This window comes from Mustela lutreola, chromosome 7, assembly GCF_030435805.1.
Source record: "Mustela lutreola isolate mMusLut2 chromosome 7, mMusLut2.pri, whole genome shotgun sequence".
NCBI lineage: Eukaryota > Metazoa > Chordata > Mammalia > Carnivora > Mustelidae > Mustela > Mustela lutreola.
In genome coordinates, this window is record NC_081296.1 from 121,925,563 (window position 1) to 121,946,153 (window position 20,591).

A 20,591-nucleotide genomic window follows, 5' to 3' on the forward strand; every position below is an offset into this window, starting at 1 on the left:
CTTTTAATCCATGGTATTTATAGACTGTCCTATACTCCACTGAAAGGCAATTCCCATTTCATTTAGGGAAGACAGCATTATCTGCTTTGAGATGCCACATTTATAGATCTCCCTTTGGCCCAGCAGGAGGGGCTGGATAATTAATGCCCAGTACTATTATCCTGGTTCCCTGCTGACTCACAGGTTGTGCAGGACACTTCTGCCATTTACCTCTAAGTGACCTCTGGCTGCTCCTTATTCTATAGTTGCTGCTTTTCTTCTCAAAGTTGAGTTGGAATCAGGACTGGGAAAGGTAGCCCTCTTGTCTCTGTGTTTAGGGTAGCCAGGAATTCCCTAGAATAGTGATTCTGATTTGTTCCCTAGCCCTTATCGTAAGGCTAAGATGGCTCTGTTGATAGCATGGCCAAACCCTACATTCAGTCCAGTTCACCATTGATTTTTTGATTCGTGCTAGTATGTATGGGGGTAGAGTACAAAGATGACTGAGACAGGTCTCCAGCTGCAAATCTAGGGGGATAATGAGTAATGAACTCCCATTTGGGATCAAGCTAGTTCTTCCTTATAGTAGGAAATGCTCATACACTTGCAGTCTTGTCTGACTTAAATCATTATTGTGAGGAGTAATTGTAGCAATAATCAATTGAGATTTATATATATATATATATGTATATATATATATATATAGATGTACATACACAAACACGTATATGTATGTATATACATATATACCTAGATTCATGTAAAACTTTCTTAATATTACAAGGTAGACTCATAATAAAAGGTAAGGTGTATAGAGTGCTTTTTACATGGGCACTGTTCTAAGTGCTTCGTTTGTATTAGCTTATTTGATCTTCACAGCTACTTTGAAGTAGGTTGCTTATACCCATTTTATAGTTGTGAGAATTAAGGCCAAATTGGATTAAAAAAAAAAAAAACTTTCTAGGATGGCATGGCTTGTAAGTAGCAGAACCAGCTTCTGGTCAGACCCTGAAGAAATCCAGGAAGACAGGGCTTCCCACCCCAGGGGGAGGCCATAGCCAGGGCTTAACCCTCAGAGACTAGAATGGAACAGGGTGAGGTCAGCCTGGTGCCCAAAAAATCATTAGCATTTCTATACAACTTAATTAAATTACTGAACCGTTCTGAACTTGGAGCCGTGGATCTTGTATAGTAATGCAATTGAAAAAGATAATATAAGCTAAGGAGAAAGGACAAAATTGGTAGCTCACATATTTGGATGGGCATTTAACTGACAGATTAAAACACAGAGAGGCCAACCCTAACGCCTGTATATCTTTATTCAATAGTTTACAAATGAGTGCAAAGACCTAGGCAACATGCTTTGTGTAGGGACTTTTAAAGAACAAACATTAAAAAAAAATAAAAAAAAATTCTTCCCCTCTCAGCCTTTTTCTGTTGAAGTTTCTATTGAAGATACCTGAATTTGATCACTAAGACGCACTGTATCCATCTTTGGCCATTATTTTCCAGAGAAATCAAGCTCATTTTTGAGGCATCTTCAGGCCAGTTTATCTCAGCTGTGGAAGATTGGGAACAAACATATATGCACATTGTGGAGAGGACAATCTCTCCATTAGATGCAAGTCTATAAAGGGAGCTCTGGGAGTTAATGTCTCAGAATTCCTGTTGCAGTCCACTCCACTCTTTAAACGGCTTTTTTAACGTGCGGTGGGTGCCTGTCTCATTAGCAGTTCAGGGGAATTAGCCTTCAACAACTAATGACCTAGTTCCCAAATTTGCAGCAGCTTCAGAAGTTTCTAGAATGCCCCGATGCCATGTTTCTCAAAGTGTGCTTAATTAGAATCACCTGACCCACCTTGCATGTTGGGAGTCGGCTCCTTTGTGGGTGGGGTCCTGGCATTCATATGTAAAACTCGTCCTTCTGCTCAGGTTCTGAAGTAGAGCTTCGAGGCCAAATCTAAGACCACCTTGAGAGGCTATAGAGCTGCCAGCTGCAGCATTGAACAGTCTTCAAGGCTTCCTGTTTTCTTTTATAATGAGTGGGAATTTTGCCTCCTATTCCATAATACATCCAGGATCATTTTAACATTTAAAATGAATTACATTAATCTAATATGGAATAAATGTGAACTCCTGTGCTTTGGGATGAGACTGCTTAGTTTGTAATCTTGGTGTCATGAATTGCTAACCGTAATGACCTTGGGCAAGTTATTTATCTTCTCTATGTCTTGTCTAAAAATGGAGATAGTCATAATACCTACCTTTTAAGGTTGTTGTGAGGATTAAATCAAATATTAGATAGAAAATGCTTAGATCCGTGCACAATGCTTAAGCAGTCAAGTACCAGTTAATAATAGTGATGCTATTATTACAGTTCTGAGTGTCCATGTCACTGGGAGTCTGACCAACCCCCACCCCTCGACGTAGCTATAGAAACTGTTATTTCAGATTGACAAAACATCCCTGTCCCCATTGACACAGCCAGGCCACAGGCTTATAAAAAGGCCTTTTGCCATCCATAAGAAGCCTAAACAGAACACTGGGAAAACGCTTTGCCATAACAGATCTTCTCAGGTCACACCCTAGTTTTATTTTAGTTGTTTGAGGTCCCTGTGTGAAGCATGACTGTGCTCAAGCTGTCAGAATCTGGTACGGGTGGGAGGGAAGTGCTTGTTTAGAAAATGTCAGAGAATCCACCAAGTTGCTTTAACCAACAAGTGTTCTTCATTCAGTTTGCACTTTACCCCTTTATTCTTGTTTAATAGGAAAGAGGACTAGATTGCATTTTTCCTTTGTAAAGTACACATCTCAGATTTCCTCTGTTAACTTACTTGTTTTTTAAAAAATTGAGAAATCTCAAGTTGTACTTGTTTCTTTTTTTTTTTTTTAAGATTTTATTTATTTATTTGACAGAGATCAGAAGTAGGCAGAGAGAGAGAGGAGGAAGCAGGCTCCCTGCTGAGCAGAGAGCCCGATGCGGGGCTCCATCCCAGGACCCTGCGATCATGACCTGAGCTGAAGGCAGAGGCTTAACCCACTGAACCACCCAGGCGCCCCAAGCTGTACTTGTTTATTTTTTTAAATTTATTTTTATTTTTATTTATTTGTCAGAGAGAGAGAGAGCGCGCGAGTGCACAGGCAGACAGAGTGGCAGGCAGAGGGAGAAGCAGGCTCCCCGCTGAGCATGGAGCCCGATGTGGGACTCAATCCTGGGACACTGGGATCATGACTTGAGCCGAAGGCAGCCGCTTAACCAACTGAGCCACCCAGGCGTCCCTGTACTTGTTTCTTGAAGAAAGTTCATGAAGTGCTGGTCTAGCAGTCATGGAAGGAGAAAATCACCTGTGATTTCCCTTCCTCCTCTCACCGTTGTTTACCTGTTTAACTATGCTGCTTCTATCTAGGATATCTAGGGATGGCAGAATGGCCAGCAGAGTCTTGGGGAGAAGGGCCACATTTCTGGGAGCCAAGGTGGCCCTCCCCTGGCTCATCCTTACAGTAGGCAGCCCCACTTTGGGGCAAGCACTTGGCCGCACCCTCATCCCCAAGTGTCCTCTCCCCTTCAGAGCAGTTATGTGGAAGTCCAGGTCCTTGTTTCCAGAGTGCCGTGTGTTCAGGCGTTTGTGGCCTGGTTTATGTTGATTCTGCTCTCCTGATCTTATGCTCATTTTTCACATAGCTAGGTGCTGAGGGTTCTTGGGCCTCTTTCCTTTGTAGGAACTAATTTTGGCCTTCAGGGCAAATGCTTCTGTCTCATCCCTGTCTCTCACTAAATGCAGGTAGAAAGATGTGTTTTACACTTGAGTTCCCCTAGGAGGAGAACTCAGTTGGGTAAAGAGAACACTGCCCCAGGGCTTTTTTTTTTCTTTTCTTTTAGAGCTTCTTAAACACTAGACTTCCTCCTCCTTTTCTCCTCTTCCCAGAAGAAGAGCTGCCAGTAAAATTTTAGTGCCTGACTGTTGAGATATATTTATCACCATTGTGATGGATAAAGGACTTAACTCCTTTCCTTATTGATCCCCTTCACCTCCTTGTAAATGGGAATTACAGGAAATCACAACTAGTTTAAAAGACTGTGGGCAGATGGGAAGGATAGAATGTGTAATCCCCATTCCCAGAAATAGGAGAATAGCTGAGCTGATTGACCTTAGCATTTGGTGGTCAGGAGGAGGGTGAAAGCATGGCTTGAAATAATGTCACCATCTGGGAATTGAAACCTAAGTCTTCCTTCCTGGCTCTGACTTCTTATCATCATGATTCCCCTCTCCGATCCCTTCCTTTCTAGTAAGTAACCAGCCCCTGCCATTCTTTTTTCTGTAGGTCTTTGTCACCACCATCCTGACCAGACCCCCTCATCCTGTCTGACCTTTTAGGCTGCTTTAGTCTCTTGGGCCAGGTTCATCTCCCATGAACATTGTTCTTTTGTCGTGAGATTAGGTGAGAGAATGAAGCTCTGTGTGTGGGAGGTGGTATTAACCATCTCTTTCCATGGTGACAGTGCCCTTTCAGGGCAAGGAGTCAGTGTTCTGGTGCCCCTCACATAGTAGGCTTTTATTAAGTACTTGTTCATTTGGCTTAGGTCATGTTTCCTGCTCAAGCAGTTACTTTCATTGGCTCCCACTACCCACTCATCAAAGCAGAATCTCTCTGCCTGTTTTTCATGGCTATACAAACTGGCTTTACTAGAAGTATTCAGCTGAGTATACGTAACACTGTGGAATAATGAGTCTGCGAGGGATAGATCTAGGAATGCTCTAAGAATTGTCCCATGCCCTGGAGGATCTTAAACAGGGTTTTTTTCTTCCTGTTTTTCCCTGATTCTGGGCCTCTTTCCCTCTCCTTTCCCCACCTCCTCCTCCACCCCCCAATTTATATATTGCTTACTTCAGCCTTTCAGGCTGAGAAATTCCTTCTTTCTCCATACTTGTATTCAGCTCTCCAACTTTTCAGGTCACATCTCCTTACCTTTTTTCTTTCTTTTTCTCTTTGTTCCTCTCTCTCTCTTTCTCTTTCTCTCTCTTTTTTGTTTAAGATTTATTTATTTTTAGAGAGAGTACACCTGTGCAGGAGAGGCAGAAGGAGAAAAACAGACTCCCTGCTGAGTGTAGAGCCCCACGTGGGGCTCAGGGCTCCATCTCATGATCCTGAGCTCTTGACCTGAGCTGAAGTCAGAAGTTGGATGCTTAATGGACTGAGCCACCCAGGCGCCTCTCCCTTCCTTCCTTCCTCTTGAGGTCCTCTTTGACTATCTTGGTTCAGACCCTTCCTGGTTTTTGTTTGTTTTCATTATTTTGTTCTTACAAGTAGCTACTGCTTGTTCTTCCTTATTTTCTAGTTATTCATACCTTGGGATTTAGCATCTTATTGCACCCACATGGAATACTGAAATAGATACTCCTGCCTTCCTGTGTGCCCTGATTGTTTGCTGTCTGTGTTTGCAGCCTCCCTAGCTATCCTGAAGGTTTCAGGTGGGGTGGGGCCTGTGCCTCCTGTGCTTTTTGCAAGCTGTAGATGAAGGACTGACAGGAAATGATGCTGCATGGGGTAGACACTAGAGGTGTCTACCTTTAGACACCATTAGAGGTGAAAGGTGATCTGACAGTGCTTTGAGAATTCTACAGGTTCTGGAGCAGAATAGGGATTGGAGGCTCAAAGACCATCCAGTAGGTCTAGGGCTCTGGAAACCAAGACCTGGTAGGGTCAGGCTTGTCCCCCAAGAGTTTGTCTCATTCTGAGATTCACTTGAAATCCTGGTTCACATGGAAAATGTGCTCATACTAGAAGGTTACTAGGGTTCTTGGGGAGTTGTGAGGCCAGATTGCCTGTGTGTTGTATCTTCCCAAAAGGAGGATGAAAGGGACCTGACTATAGGAAAGCTTATGGCTTAAGAAGACAGACGGTGAGGGGCAACAGTGAACAGACCTGTTGGACTCGGGATTTGATATATTTGTGTTAATGACACATGTATTGATTTCTCTGGGAAATTTGGAGGAGTATGAATGTATCCTGTAAGTATAAGTAAGCATTTTCTTTGCTTTGCTTTGTCACTGATGGGGCTTATAGCTTATGTTGCAGTTGTCCTTCTGACAATAGAATGTTACATGAAATTAAAGGCAGTGTTTTCCTTTTCTGCCTTTGTCAGAATTTTAAGCATCGTGCTTTCTCTCTTCTCAATCCCCCTTTTATTTCTCAGACCCACCTAGGACTCTGAAACAGTTAGTTACTAATATGGCTGTGGGCTGGGACCAGTTTTAGCCAGTTGAATGCCCTGCAATCCAGTTTAAGTCTATGGGACACATCTAAACTTACTGGAATTCGAGGTAGGAAGTGCGGTTGCAAAGGCAAAGCCATTTAATTGTAGCTTGTATGAAAATAAAACGAGTTTGAATTTTCTTCTCACAAACTTTCTCTGAAACACCTCTTTAGAGCTTTTATTTTTGGCAAATGGGTTTCAAGGTGACAGCCTCATTACTGTTGGGTGGAGGGATATAATAAGCCAGTGGGTGATTTCCCAGAATTCTGAGCCTTTGAAAAATGCTATTCTTTTTGGAAAGTAATAAGTGCAGAAGCCAGGATGCCTGTTTCAGATTTATTCCTTCTTATCCTGTTCTCAGCTAGTAAATACTGTGGTCTCGGTATGCCTAAAAACAATGGCTTACATTTGCTTAAATTTCTCTAGCAGTTTGGAAACTAAGTTTAGCCCTTTGATGATGACAGTGATGATGATGATGGTGATGATGATAGGCTCTTAAGAGTGGATACACTGAATTGTGAGCTAGTTCTTTCCAAGATCCTGGGAAGAAAATCACTAACCCATTTTATATGTGAAGGTTATGGCATTGGTGGAGGAAGAAACAGCTTTGGAGTACAGAGAAATCATCCGCCCAAAGGTTATACTTTAGAGAAATACTTTGAACAAAGTTGTTTGTTTTCTATTTGGATTGGGTGTTTTTTTTGTTTTTGTTTTTGTTTTTGAGAACGCTTTTTACAATGGTATAAATGGTTCCTCTGGAACTCATAGCAGGATTCTTTTTCTATCCTCTCCTGTATTTACAGCTGCTTTTTCCCTAGGGGAACATTCATCTGTTTTAAAAAGCAGAGAGAGAAAACAAGAAGTTCTCTCAGTGATGTTTGGAAATGAACTGCATTTGTCTTTCAGGAAGGCAAGTTCTTAAGGGTTGCTGTTTGGGTGAAAGAAAAGGAAGTCTGGCTACAGTGTTATCCCCCAGTACACCAAGCGCATGGGCATGCACACACACATGCATAGAAAGCCCTCCTCTCAGAGGCTCCTTGTGGCAGGTACTAAGGGATTTAGGATGCAAGGTCCCCATTATGGTCCCTTTGTTATATTAGACGAAAACATTGCTTTTCAGCCCCTGAGTAAGTCAGTTTTTCTGGCAGGCCACTTCTTTGCCCTGAGTATCCTTGTGTGGGGTCCTGGGTTGGCACTGGCACTCAAGCCCGGGACTGTACTTGGATGTGAGGTCAGAGGCAGTATCCAAGGGCATTTAGGACAGGAAAGAGTTCTGATGTTGAGGATGTTTTCATCATACTGATGTTTTAACGCCTTGGAGTAGAGGTTTTCCGGGCATCTAGATGAAGTTTAGTAAATGGGCTTAACTAAGTGCCCCTTAGCCCTTTTCCACAGTTTCTACCAGCTAGCTGGTTGTTGGCATGCACCTTTGTTTTGTTATGAGAAGAAGAGGAATTCTGTTTTGCAAATAAGTTACTGTGCCTTCCATTCGGATTCTGTGGATGGTTACACTAGAAAAGCTAATGAGTACTTCCATGCGGCACACACTGATGCAGAGTGGGTGGATGGCAGGCTGGAGGCTGGGTGACCTTCATAGAGCACTGTGCTATTGAAGGCAGATACTGAGATGACACTAAGGTCAGATGTGCCCTGAAGTTCCAGTGGCTTGGCCCCCTGTCTGCTGGTGCATTCCCCAAGGCTAAGCCAATAGAGTCCTTTAGCTTTTCTGAAATGACTGCTTCTCACAGCTCCTTTAGTGTCATCAGCCAGAGGAGGGACGTTAAAGGTAGGACAGTCTTAATTAAGCTTGCCTGGTTTGGCAGTCACTCAGACTCATCTCCTGTTTCTGTGTTGACTGATAGTCCCCTCCACTTTTCCAAACAACTCTTCCTTATTTCCAAGGGGGGAGGCATTTTTCCTAAACCTTCCTTCAAAAAAACACAAAACACAAAAAACAAAAAAGCTATAGCCTACCTTGATTATTGGTGTGTGTGTGCCTTCTGTCTCTTTCTGGCAGTGGCGGGTGGCCACTCTTGCTTTTTCATGAGTTGCTTCTACCCCCTTGGAGTTCCTGGAGGTTAATGCTATGCTGAACTTCCTTGTCAGGCAGAGGCCTGGACATGAGCCCATTCTTGGGTTCTCCGAATGGACAGAGCACAGTCGAGAACAGGGCTGGGGCTGGCACTAGGTCTGAGGGAGCTCAGTGGTTAGATTCTGATTGGGGGATATTTGAGGGAACTCTGTTTAGTGAAGAGGTGGGAAAACTGAGTTCTGGTTCAGCCACCAGCAAGCCATGTCCTTGGGCAAGTCATGGCCCCTTTCTGGACCTTTGTTCCCCTCTAAAATGGGTAGATTGGACTTTACAAGATGACCCAAGACCCAAAGTTCCTTTAGACAGTAATGTGTTAACGATCCCCACACAGATCCCTGAGTCTGCTTGTGGTCAGGGTGACCAGAGGCTAAAAAGGCAGAAAAACTTGCTCTTTCCAGTTCTCTTTTGCCTCCAGGCTTTTTGCACAGGCTGCTCCTCTCCCTGGAATGCCTCTTCTTACAGTCAGTGTCCATTTAGATCACTCCTTGCCCTCGTGCTGATGGGGTGCCCCTGCTCTGTGCTGCTGTATCACTCAGTGCTCAGCACTTATTCCACTGTGTTAATGTCTGTTAACTTGTGCTTCCTGAGGACAGAGACTGTCTGCTGTCACCACTGTACCCCCAGTTGGCCGGTGCTGTGTCTGGAATGTGGTATATGCCCGCGAATGACCCCTCCTGGGCCACCACACCCAGTGCTCTCGGAGTTGTTCTGGGTTTTCCTCGCCTTACCAAGCAAGCCCTCTTTCTGATGAGCTATATGTGGGTGCAGGAGAACTTTGGATAATGCTGAGAATTGTTTTCAAGGTTCAACTCAGTGTGCTAAAGTGTGGAGTGACGTTGCCACCCCGCCCTGGGGGTGCTCTTTCTAGGTGTTGCTTAGACCTGGGAAGAATCTGGACTTTGCCCTGCTCTTCCCCATCTGCAGCCGTGAGGGAGGGGCAGCCTGGCACCCGCAGATTACTTTTCCTGCCAGGTGTCTGGGGCTGGGCCATCTGCTGCTGGTGACAGTGGGTAGGGTGAGGGGTGAGCAGCAACCTAATCTCCTTCACTGCACAGACTACTCAGCAGAGTCCAGACCCCTTTCTCCCCACATTTTCTCTTCTGTTCCAGTGCTCTGTAATGCTACTCTTCATTTCTGTCTTGCTTTTGTTCCACTGCTGCTCCCCCACCACTCTGCTAGGAGAACCCTTGCTGCGGTTTTGTTTACTCTGTGTGTGTGCCTTGCCCTTTAGCCTGAGCCCCCAAGAATCTTGATGTGATGTAAGACAGCAGCAGCAAAAAGAAAAAAGCAAAAAAAGCAAAAACCAAACTTCAGAAATGAAACTTTGGACCCCTGTTGGTCTCTGTCTGGATGTTAATGATGAGACTCTTCCCATCAGAGTTTGTACCTTTGGGTTCACCACTCCATTTTCTATTCCTCCTCCCAGGGAATCTTTGAACAGCGGGGGTGGGCTGAATCACTTACAAAAGCTCTAATTTTGCTTGTGTTTTAAGTCTTGCCTTTTTTCTGGCCTTGTGAGGACACAGGAAAGAGCCAAAGAGAAAGTAAGTAACCTTTCTCGTCACTCTTGATGACTCTGGGTTTGGAGGTTTTGAACTGGGGTGTGTGCATGCACATTCGTATGTGCTCCTGTGTGTGTGTGTGTGTGTGTGTGTGTGTGTGTGTGTACATGTGCACAAGCTATGCCAGGAGGTGGGATTAGGGGGGAATGCAGACAGAGTCGTAAAGTCATCTTTACCAAGTGAAGTCATGACAGTGCAGAGAACAGAAGGGCAGGACTTCTCAAACTTTAACAAACATAGGATTCACCGGTGGAATTTTATTATGATGCAGATTATGATTCAGGAGATCAGGGATTCCATGCAAGTTTGTAATAAGCTCCCAGCTGATTGCTGGTGCTGCTGTTCAATGATCCATAGTTTGAATAGTAAGAACAGTAAGCCTCCTTCTTCCTCCTCCTCCTCCTCTTAAAACTGATTAAAGATTGACCTGGGGAGGGCAGGAGGGAGACTAGTAAAGGACTTTCATATTTTAAACCTGAGAGCCTGGCCTGGCCTTTCAGCCAGTGTTTACAAAGCCCTTTCTCATGTCCCTTCCTCCTGCCTGAGTTCCTGGCTTTTCTGGAGCTCCCCTTGGCCCAGTTTGGTTTCCATAATATAAGAACCTCTGTCCTTCAGATGTGGGTGTGCATACAGTAAGACTGGATCTTTCCCCTTTCTCTTTGACTTACTGTAAATAGATAAGGCCAAAACTAGTGTTTAAAATAGAACTTTTAGAACTGGAGGAATTCTTAAATTATCTTTTCTAATCCCTCTAGTTTACTGAGGAGAAAACGGGCCCAGAAAAGTTTTGTAACATGTTCAAAATTAGTGGCAGAGCTGGAGTTAAAAGCCAGATGCCTGAAAGCCCAAGTTCTTCTCTCAAAGGGACTCTAGCCCTAGTTAGGGACTATGGGAGGATCAATGTTGTTTTGGGGTCAGGTGTTAGGACAACAGGCCTTCTAGTAGTAGTGTAAGGGAATTGTACACAACATGGGACACTCCGGTGGATCTGCTGTAGCTCAGCAGCCATTCACTTATGCCAGGGTTCTCAACTGCAGCACTATTGACATTTGGGGCCAAATAATTCTTTGTTACGAATTCTTTGCTTTCTTTAATTCTTTGTGAAACATCATAGGGTGTTTAGTGGCCTCCCAGCCTCTTCCTACTAGATTTCAGTAGCATCCCCTCCCCTGATGTTATAGCAATTAAAATCATTCTAGCCATTGTCAGATACCAGGGGAGAGGATAAAATTGCCTCTGGTTTAGAACCTGTAGTTCAGGCAAAAAGTATTTTGGGGAAGAAGGTTGCTCTTGGGTACCTGTGCTGGGGTTTTTTTATGTGTGATTTGGTTTTTGTTGTTGTTGTTGTTTTTAGTCTCAGGGTTACAAAGAAAGCATATGGCCGATGAGGGGGCCCCAGCCTTCCTGGGCACTTACAGTTTTGTTTACAGTTGAGTGGGGAGACCCGAGCAGCCAGTGCATGGGACAGACAAATTGCCATCTTAATGGTCCTTCCAGGATGCAGAGCTGCAGGATGGACTCTGAAGAATGTGGTGCCAGCCCAGGGTACTTAATGAGGAGGTTTTGCTACCTGGGCTGGATTGCATGGCTAAGAATTGAGTAATTCTCATTAATATCTTTAGATATTCTTACCTACTTACCTACTTCTGTGCAAGCTGCACTCTTTCATTCTGAAAAAACATTTCATCTGAATCAGGTACATTAACCAGCAGATATGTATGCTTGAAGGTAGGGGAACCTACTCAGGCCTGATGCTGGTAAGGCTAACTCATTCCTTAATGAGATTTACTTTTTACTTCTAACTTGATTTTTTTTTTTTTTTTTTTGCTATGGGTGAATCCTTAGATAGACCTTTCTTATCTCTTTACCATTGTGTTCAGCAATATTGACATAAGACTACAAAAGAACTACAGACTGAAATGTTCTGAATATATAGATACAAAAAACATGGTTAAGTGCCCCTCTGTGTGAACCTAAGAAAGGGTCCTTTACCTCTTTTTATTCTTCACAGGATACCCTCTCCATCTTATGCTCAACACAGGCCTCCATGACAAATGTTACTTCAGAGCACAAAAAGCAGTAGTGATGGGAGCTTCATAGTTCTTGTCAATTTTTCCTTAACCAGTGCCAGACTGTCGCCTTTCCCCAAGACTTTCAACATGATGCTCCATTGCCTCCTGGGTTGCATTGTTTCTAATAATAAGCCCACTGTAACCCTTTGGTCTTTTGAATACAGTATGTCTCTCCTTCCCCCCACCTATTGTGGGTGCTTTTAACATTTTCTCTATCACCCGTTTTCAGCATTTTGACTACGGTGTGCCTTGTGCTCTCTTTTTGTCCTTCTTGGGGTTTGATGAGCTCTTGAATCTGTGGGTTTATAGTTTTCATCAAATTCGGAAGATTTTCTGCCATTATTTCTTGAAAAATTTTTTTGTGTCTACCTACTCCACCCCCAGTACACACACACATACACATACACATACAAACACATTATGTGTATATATAACATATATACGTATATGTAAGGCGCTTGATATTGTCCCACTGCTGACTGATGTTCTGTGTATATCCTTTTGGATAGTTTTTGCTGTGTTTTCAAGTTCATGAATTTTTTCTTCTACAGTGTCTAATCTGTTAATCCTATCCTATATATTTTCCCTTAAGATACTTGTATTTTTCCTTTTAGAAATTCAGTTTGGGTCTTTACTATCTCTTCATTTCTTTCCTCATCATGCTCATGCCTTCCTCTTCTCTCTTGAACACATGGAGTATATTTATAATAGAGATTTTAACATCCTTGTCCAGTAATTCTGTCACTGGGTCAGTTTTATTCCTGTTTCTATTGTTTCATTATTCTTCTAGTTATGATCATATTTTTCTTCCTATTTGCATTCCTGTTATTTTTTTTATTCGAACCTAGATATAGTGAGTTTTATTTTTCTGGGTGCTAGAACTTTTTGTATTCCTTTCCATACTTTTGGGCTTTGTTGTCAGAAGCAGTTCAGTTACTTGGAATTTGTTTGATTCTTTGTTTTCAGGGCTTGTTTTCTTGCTTTGTTAGGGTAGGGCCAGAACAGCCTGTAGTCTAGGGTGGGGATGGTCCCACTACTAAGGCCAAAGCCTTCTGAAGATTGCATCTGATGCCCTGTGTATTAGGAGATTTTTCCACTTTGGCCAGTGGGAACATAAATATTTCTGGCTCTGTGTGAACTCTGGGGGTTATGCCATCTACTTCTTTCCTTTCATTCTTGCCCCAGCATTGCTAATTTCCTCACACATATGCACAGATGAGTACTCAGCTAAAGGCTCAAGGGGATCTCTACAGATCGCTGGTTTTTTTTCTCTTTGTGCCTTCTTTTCAGTTTTTTTGCTCTGTAAAGCTAGCCACGTTGGTGTCCTCAAATTCCCAACTCCTTTTTTCAGACGCAGTGAGATTGTTTAACTCTTTCAGATTTCTCCTCTCTACTCTGTGTCCTGGTGGTAGGGCACTAGTAGGGTTCAGTGCATTTCTTTCCTTTTAGTCAAGGATCACTGCCCTCTGCTGCCTGTTGTTGAATGTCTGAAAACTATTATTTAATATATTATATCTGGCTTTCTAGTTCTTTAAGGAGAGAGAATAAATCTAGTCCCTGTTACTCCACCATGACTGGAGGCAGAAGTCCCTCAGATTGTCAACCTCAGACCAGTTTTTAACCTTGGATGTCTTTTTCCTCCTGTGTTCACTTGTCAAAAAATGGATCCATTGAGACAGATTTTGAGAATTCAGCCAGATTCAGGTCATGTCAATTTGCCACACAGTTACTGGACTCCTGTGTCCCAAAAAAATAGCATCGTTCAGTATCATGCTATATATGGTACATTCTGTAATTTTACCTGTATTGTAATGCTACACTTCCTCCAGAAGGCTGGGTGTGTGCTTCCAGGTGTTATCCTAACATGAACATGCACATAGGCACACACTTTGAGTCTCCTCCTTGCACCTCCTGACCATGTTCCCATTTAACCTGGGCAGCTGACTGAACTGATAGGCACAGTGGATGAACAAAGAGCAGGGGCCCAGCTGTCTGAGCATGAGTTAGGCCCAGATAGCCTTCTGTGGGGAAGGCAAGAACATTAACTCTCCACGTGCAGTGCCCTTCCACTTTACCTAATCAGACTTTTCTGGATACTGTAGTACACTCTTCAGAAACGTGTGAATCATGGACTCTTTGGAATTCTACGAAACAGGTATTGTTACCTCCATGGTGTATGTGACAAAAACAGAGGCTCACAGCAGTTAGAGCAGTATACCTGGCATCTGTAGGAACCCAGAGGCAGAATCAGGATTTGAAGTCCTTTTTGTGTAACTCTAAAACCCACAATGAATGATCCAGAAAGTTACAGTTTTATTTCCCTCTTCTGGGATCCAGCTTAATATGTTTTGTCTTCAGCATTTTGGCTATATATCACCCATGTGTTTTCACTTTCTACCTCATATTTTGGTTATTTCTATATATGTCTTATCTCCCCCAGTAGACTGTAATCTCTTGTAGGGCATATGCTTTTCTCCACCTTTGTACCTTTCATGGAATCTAGAATATGTAGGTGCCAATGTAAGTGTTGAATGAAGCCAGTAAGTTCTTTAAGAAAGATATTTTTGAGGAATGAGTCCAGATGCCTTGTCTGGAGGGAAATACCAGATTTCCTCATTAATTTATGGTGTTTCTTTCTCATCTGCTGTGTTTATCATACTCCCTCTTAACATCTTCCAGGATGTATTCTGGACTTTATGAAGTTCTTCATTTGTTATCTCTCCCTGAACTTTGACTAATTTGAGGTTACTTTTAGAGTGTGTGTTCAGAGATTTAAGGGAATATCTGTTGTGAATTACATTCCTTTCTTCTCAGGTCCTGATTTAGAGACCCACAGCTGGAGAACCAGAAGTGTGATTGGAGCTAGAACTGGAGCTTGTAGGCCTTGGTAGAAGGTATAGGTGGAGGCAAGGGTGTGGGACTAATCAAAGGGGAAGGAACAATAGGCAAGTTCCTATTTCTTATTTTTTGCTTGGGGCCTCACAGTCCAACCTTGATGGCTTACAGGAAGTTTGGGTAATTTGCAAGGAAGAGGACAGGAAGAGTCATGGTTTGGTTATAGATTCACAGGCTTCTTGGAATTTACGCAAGATGGAGGAGAGCACTTGGCGCCAGAAGATGGTGTCTTGTTTGGCTTAAGTGCATACCTGATTTCACCTATTGCTGTTAAGCTTCAGGAGATGGAGGTAAAGAACATACTTCTAGAATTCTGAGCCTGAACCAGAACCTCAGAGGAAAATACTCAGGTAGATATTTGAGTAGAAAGGAGGAAAATGGCTGGAAGAGGGACCATACTTATGGAGAATCTTAAGGCCTGAGAGACACAGGAAAGGTCACTTCTGGCCCTGCTACTAGGCTGACCATTTCTTCTCACTCACGAATCTTACAGATGTAACAGTTTTGGGGTAGGGGTGATGGGATGGAGAGGCTTTTTTGTTGCTGTTGAACACTAAGGAAGCAGGCAGCTCTTTGATACTCATCCCCATCTTCTCCCTAGCTTTGGCCAACCACAGCATGTGGGAGTGTCAGTTCAGAGCGACTCTCCAAGCTCTCTGGGCAGTTTAGGAATCTTAACTAAAATCCTTGGGTTAACTGAGCAGGTGCAGCTTATAAGATACAAATGCTTTCTAGCCACCCTCTAGTCTTTCTTCTCCCTTCTTTTCCAATCCCTTGCCCCCAATAGTTTTGGCCTTTATGGTAGCCACTTTCTCACTTTGAATTCGTGTTAAAAGATCAGTATGATCTACCCTCACCACTCAGATGAAACTGCCCTTGATAGGTCATTAATGTTCTTATGACCAGAGCAGTCTTCATTGTACTGGACTTTCACTGTCAACTCCCCCTATATTCACCTTCACTGTCTCTGTCCATCCCTCAACATCTTTGATGCACAAGGCCTGGTTTCCTTGTACTTTTTGGAGTGTCTTTCATAGGCTCGCCTTCCTTGACATGCTCCTTTAAAAAGTTATTGCTCTTCCCAGGATTCTGTCCTTGACTTTCTTCTCTTCCCACTCTAACTCTCTTAGGTGAGTCCATCTATAGTACACTGTTTCAGCCATTGCTTATAGGCTGCAAACTCCAAGCTCAAAGTGCTCAGCAGAACTTCATACTCATTTCTTATTTCGGGCCATGCTAATCTTCTCTGGATTGTTCTAATTTTAATATATGTGCTGCCAAAGCGAGCACCATACTTATTTCTGATTTGCCTGTTAGACCTTTCTACCTGAATATCCTTCCAGGTATACGTCCCAAGAATAACCTGAACTCATTTGATTACATTATTCAATAAAATCTGCTGGTCCACCTGGGTTCTTTCTCCTTTGGTAGCTTTCACCATTTACGCTATCACTTAGGCCAAAAACCTCAGCACCACCCACTATTGTTTTGACTCATTCCATCCTATTAGTTTTTGGCATCTTCTGCAGCATTTGGCACATCATGGACATCAAATGAATAAATAAGAGGAAAAGTTTATTAATTTCATCTGAATTTAATTATAGTTTAGCTAGCACTGTGGCTTTGATAAAGTAGAATAGCTATGGTTTCACTGTAACTTTAGGAAAGGGCATTTGGCTTTTGGCAACATTCATATTATATTAAGGAGAAGGCACTTTTTAATTTAAAACAGGAACACTTTGTGGAGGGATTGGTCATTATTAGAAATGAATGGATTGGGGGCTTCTGGGTAGCTCAGTTGGTTGGGTGTCTGCCTTCCAACTGCCAGGGTCCTGGGATCAAATTCCGAGTTGGGCTCCTTGCTCAGTGGGGAGCCTGCTCCTCCCTCTGCCTGCTGCTCCCCCTGCTTGTGCTCACTCTCTGTCAAATAAATAAATAAAATCTTTTTTTTTTTTAAGATTTTATTTATTTTATTTGACAGACAGATCACAAGCAGGCAGAGGCAGGCAGAGAGAGAGGAAGGGAAAGCGGGCTCCATGCTGAGCAGAGAGCCCGATGTGGGGCTCAATCCCAGGGCCCTGGGATCATGACCTGAGCTGAAGGCAGAGGCCCTAACCCACTGAGCCACCCAGGCACCCCTAAATAAATAAAATCTTAAAAAAGAAATGAATGGATTGGATTGACCACTGTGCTATCTTTCAGGGCTGGTCTAAGGAGCTGCTGACAGTTATAGAGAGGTGGGTGAAGTCAGATTGTACTGGCCCAGAGGGCCTTGTCCTTGGTGTTCATGGGAGTAGAGGCAGTGTGTCAAGGGTGAACTTGCCACATGCTGTGGGTTTAATGCAGGAATAGGGAAGACGTTTCCATTGGGGAGGGTAGTGTGCCTTTTATTCACTGATGGATTTCGTAGTTGTATCCTCATATTTGTAAATGCTGAGAGGAGGTGTTTGTAACTGTCATGTTTTGCCAAGTTTATTTTCCTTCCTTTCTATTTAGCCCCTTAAAAAAAAGGAGATGGTGACTTAAAATCATAGGATTTTGGAGCCAGAGAAGCTCTTCAGGTAGTAGTCTTCTAGCTCAACCCTTACATATTCAGAAAATAATGATAATACTAGGGATAGGTGGTACTAGTTCGAATACATACCATGTTCGATGACTCATTAAGTGCCAGGTGTTATGTTAAATGCTTTATATGTGTTTCCTGGTATAATACTTACCCATGAGGTATCTTTTATTAGTGCTATTTTAAAGATAAAGAAATTGAGGTCCAGAACGATTGGATAACCGCATTGGAGTTAGGTTTGCTGAAACAGCTATTGTGCAGAAAGATGAATTGTCTTGCTTGCTCAAGGTCAAGTTTTCCAGTTAGAGGCAGAATATGAGTAGAATCCAGATCTCCTGACCCTGAACTCAGCATATATTTTTGTTTTGAGCTGAGAATTCATTCTTTGTGGTCATTTGTGTCTCATTTCTTGCTCAGTCCCTTTTAATTTTAGTGAAATTGAATGAAGTAGAGGAAAGGGTGGTTTAGAGTTGGGGTTTTGGGTGAGTTTTTTAAAGTTTATTTTTAAATAGGCAACCTTCCCAGACTGACTGGGAATGTAGCAGAAGGCCTGAGAACCAGGAAGTGACACAGACCTGTTTATACCATCCCATTTGGAGGCTTTTGGGAAGCCATCCACAGAGATGGTAAAAAGTAAACATAAGTGCATCAGCCAGTTCTCTTGGGTTTGCTATTTTTGACCTGGAGGAGGTGTTTCCTGCATAGCTCTGAGTACTTTGGAAACCAAAACCTAGCACCTAAACATCTTGATTGAAGGTATATAGATAGATATTTATTTCTTGTTACCAGACACAGCATTCAGTGGTGCCTCGCAGACAAAATTACCACTTTTTTTTTCTTTCTCTCTGCCATCCTTTTGGTGAATTGCTTTTCTCCATTTCTTTTTCTTTCTTTGTAATTAGCACTATGCATGCAAATCTATCCTGAGAGCCCACTAGGTCTGTGCATGATTTTGAAGGTCCAGTTCAACATTTCTCTTTCACTTCCTGCTAATCCCACTCAGAAGTCTTTGTTCCCGTCTCCTCTACATTCTCAGAGCACTTAAAAACAAAAACAACTCTTTTGTTGTACCCTCCTAACACTTTCACAGTGTTATATGGATAAACATATAATTCCTCTCACGTAGGTTGTGAATTCCTTGAGAATAAGGAATTCATGTCTGTGCTGAACTTCATCTCCGTGATCACCCAAGCCTTGCACTGAAGACAGTCAGTAAATATTTGCTGAACTGCAGCGTAGTCACTGCAAGCACAGAGCCCTAAAAAGTCAGATTTAGCAAATCAGCTTCCCAGACTTTATTTGCCCAGTGGGTATTGAAGCCTGCTCAGCTCAGCTCTGATGGGAACCAAGCAGAGGGATGTGATGACACGTAGATATATCTCTCGGGTCTAGGAACCAATTACAGCCCCTTCTGCCTAGCACGTATTGCTACCTGGCCAAAACTTCAGGATTTATGCTCTTTTCCTCTCCTGTTTTATGTCTGCTGCAACTTCGCTTTCTTGCATTTCCTACACAAATTATGTCTTTTGGGTTTATCTCTTTTCCCCCTTCAGTGAACAAGTAAATGTTGAGCACTTTGGGGTGTAGAAAGAGGCAGAGTTGGTGGTCTCTGCCAGAATTTACTACCTGCAGTAAATGCAGCATACAGCAGTTAAGTAACCGTGAGCAGGCCCTAGGGAGGGACATGATTGGTTGCCCCATTCATGGTCCAGGGAGTAATGCTTTGGGTTCAGAAGGGCCTTCTGTGCTTATGGGCTGAATTGATGAGTTTTCTCAGAAGAGAAGTGGCTAAACTTGACCTTGTATTTGGAAAAAAAAGATCAGGAAGCCCTTTGCAGTAGGAGAGCAGGAGAAGAATAGACTTTGGTCCCTTGGATTTCATTTATCTGTAAAAGGGGGTAATGACACCTATTTAATGAGGTAATAAGTGTGTGTGTGTGTGTGTGTGTGTGTACACACATATATGTATCAAACATGTAAGCTGTGTGCCTCATCCTTTCCTACAACATGTTCAGACTAGAAAACCTCCTAGGTCTCTCTGAATACAAATATTGCCTTAGTATAGTCAACATAATTATAATTTGGGGGGAGGGAATGTGAAGTTCCTTTAAAAGATACATTTTTAGAACGTCATAGGGAGAACCTTGGATGTTTACTTATTTGACCTACAGCTCTGCAGTGATCTGTGTGGTGTGCGCATGCGCATGCACAGAGGCAAGGGTTTTTTGTTAGATGTTTATTATTTTTGGAAAGCACTTTAGGAACACTGTGTACGGATGGCCTATACAAATGGTGCTGATGGATTGATTAAGCTCTAAATGGGAAAGTGGAGTTCCCTGAGTTTGCTGCAGTGCAGAGGGAGGTGGATGCTGAGATGGGTCTTGGGAGAAGAAGGGGTAGAGGACTGCTCATGCAGAACAAAGAGGATGGGTTTAACATTTCTTCCTTCCAGTTAGAACTTTTGTTGACTTGTGTTTTCAGAGGAAATATTTCTGGGCCCCTCCTATTCCCTAGAAGACATTCCAGATTCCTTAGAACTGAAAGGGCATTTGGGGATCATCCAGGCCCACCCCTTGAGGACCAGGAAGAATAATTGACTTGCCTGAAGCCAGTCCATTGTTGATTGGTGGAGCTGGGACTTAGAGCTGTCTTGTGCATTTAGGTCCATGCTGCAGTCATCCTGCTGTTAGGTTCTAGAAGAGATATTGGAGACTTAGAAGCTTAGGTGTGGGGCTGGGGTAGTGTCTCTGCTGCTGTCCCTGCTGTCTGAAGCTTGAGGACTATGGTAGGGGTAAAGTGTGACAACGGGAGGATGTGGGGAGCAGTTCTGGGTAAACCAGACAAAGATACAAAGAATATCAAAGCAATTAAAAAAAAATAAATACTCTTAACACCTGCCCTACTCTGACTTAGGTGGCTTATGAGGCAAGCTGAAGGTTATTTTGGGATTTCTAGGAGCTGAATTTTAACAAGAATTTGACTTTTTCTTTTGGGCTTTGGACCTGGAGATAAAAAGAAAATGGATAAGGCGTCATTCTGGCTGTTGAGGATCTCCAAGTCCAGTAGAACACTTTGTGTCTGTTGAAGCCCTCGCATGTTAGTGGTACAAAAGAAAGGGGAAGATACAGAGGAAGGAGTCACAAGGGGAGAAAAAAGGAAACTGAAGATGTCT

General features: G+C 43.0%; 1 protein-coding gene and 1 pseudogene across 1 annotated transcript in view; one reads left to right on the forward strand and one right to left on the reverse strand.

Moving 5' to 3' along the window:
* The window catches only part of SUSD6 (sushi domain containing 6), an 89,584-nt gene that overhangs the window by 16,497 nt on the left and 52,496 nt on the right, over positions 1-20,591 (forward strand). The gene's annotated exons all lie outside the window — the stretch shown is intronic.
* On the reverse strand, positions 16,085-16,146 carry LOC131837454 (U6 spliceosomal RNA; annotated as a pseudogene).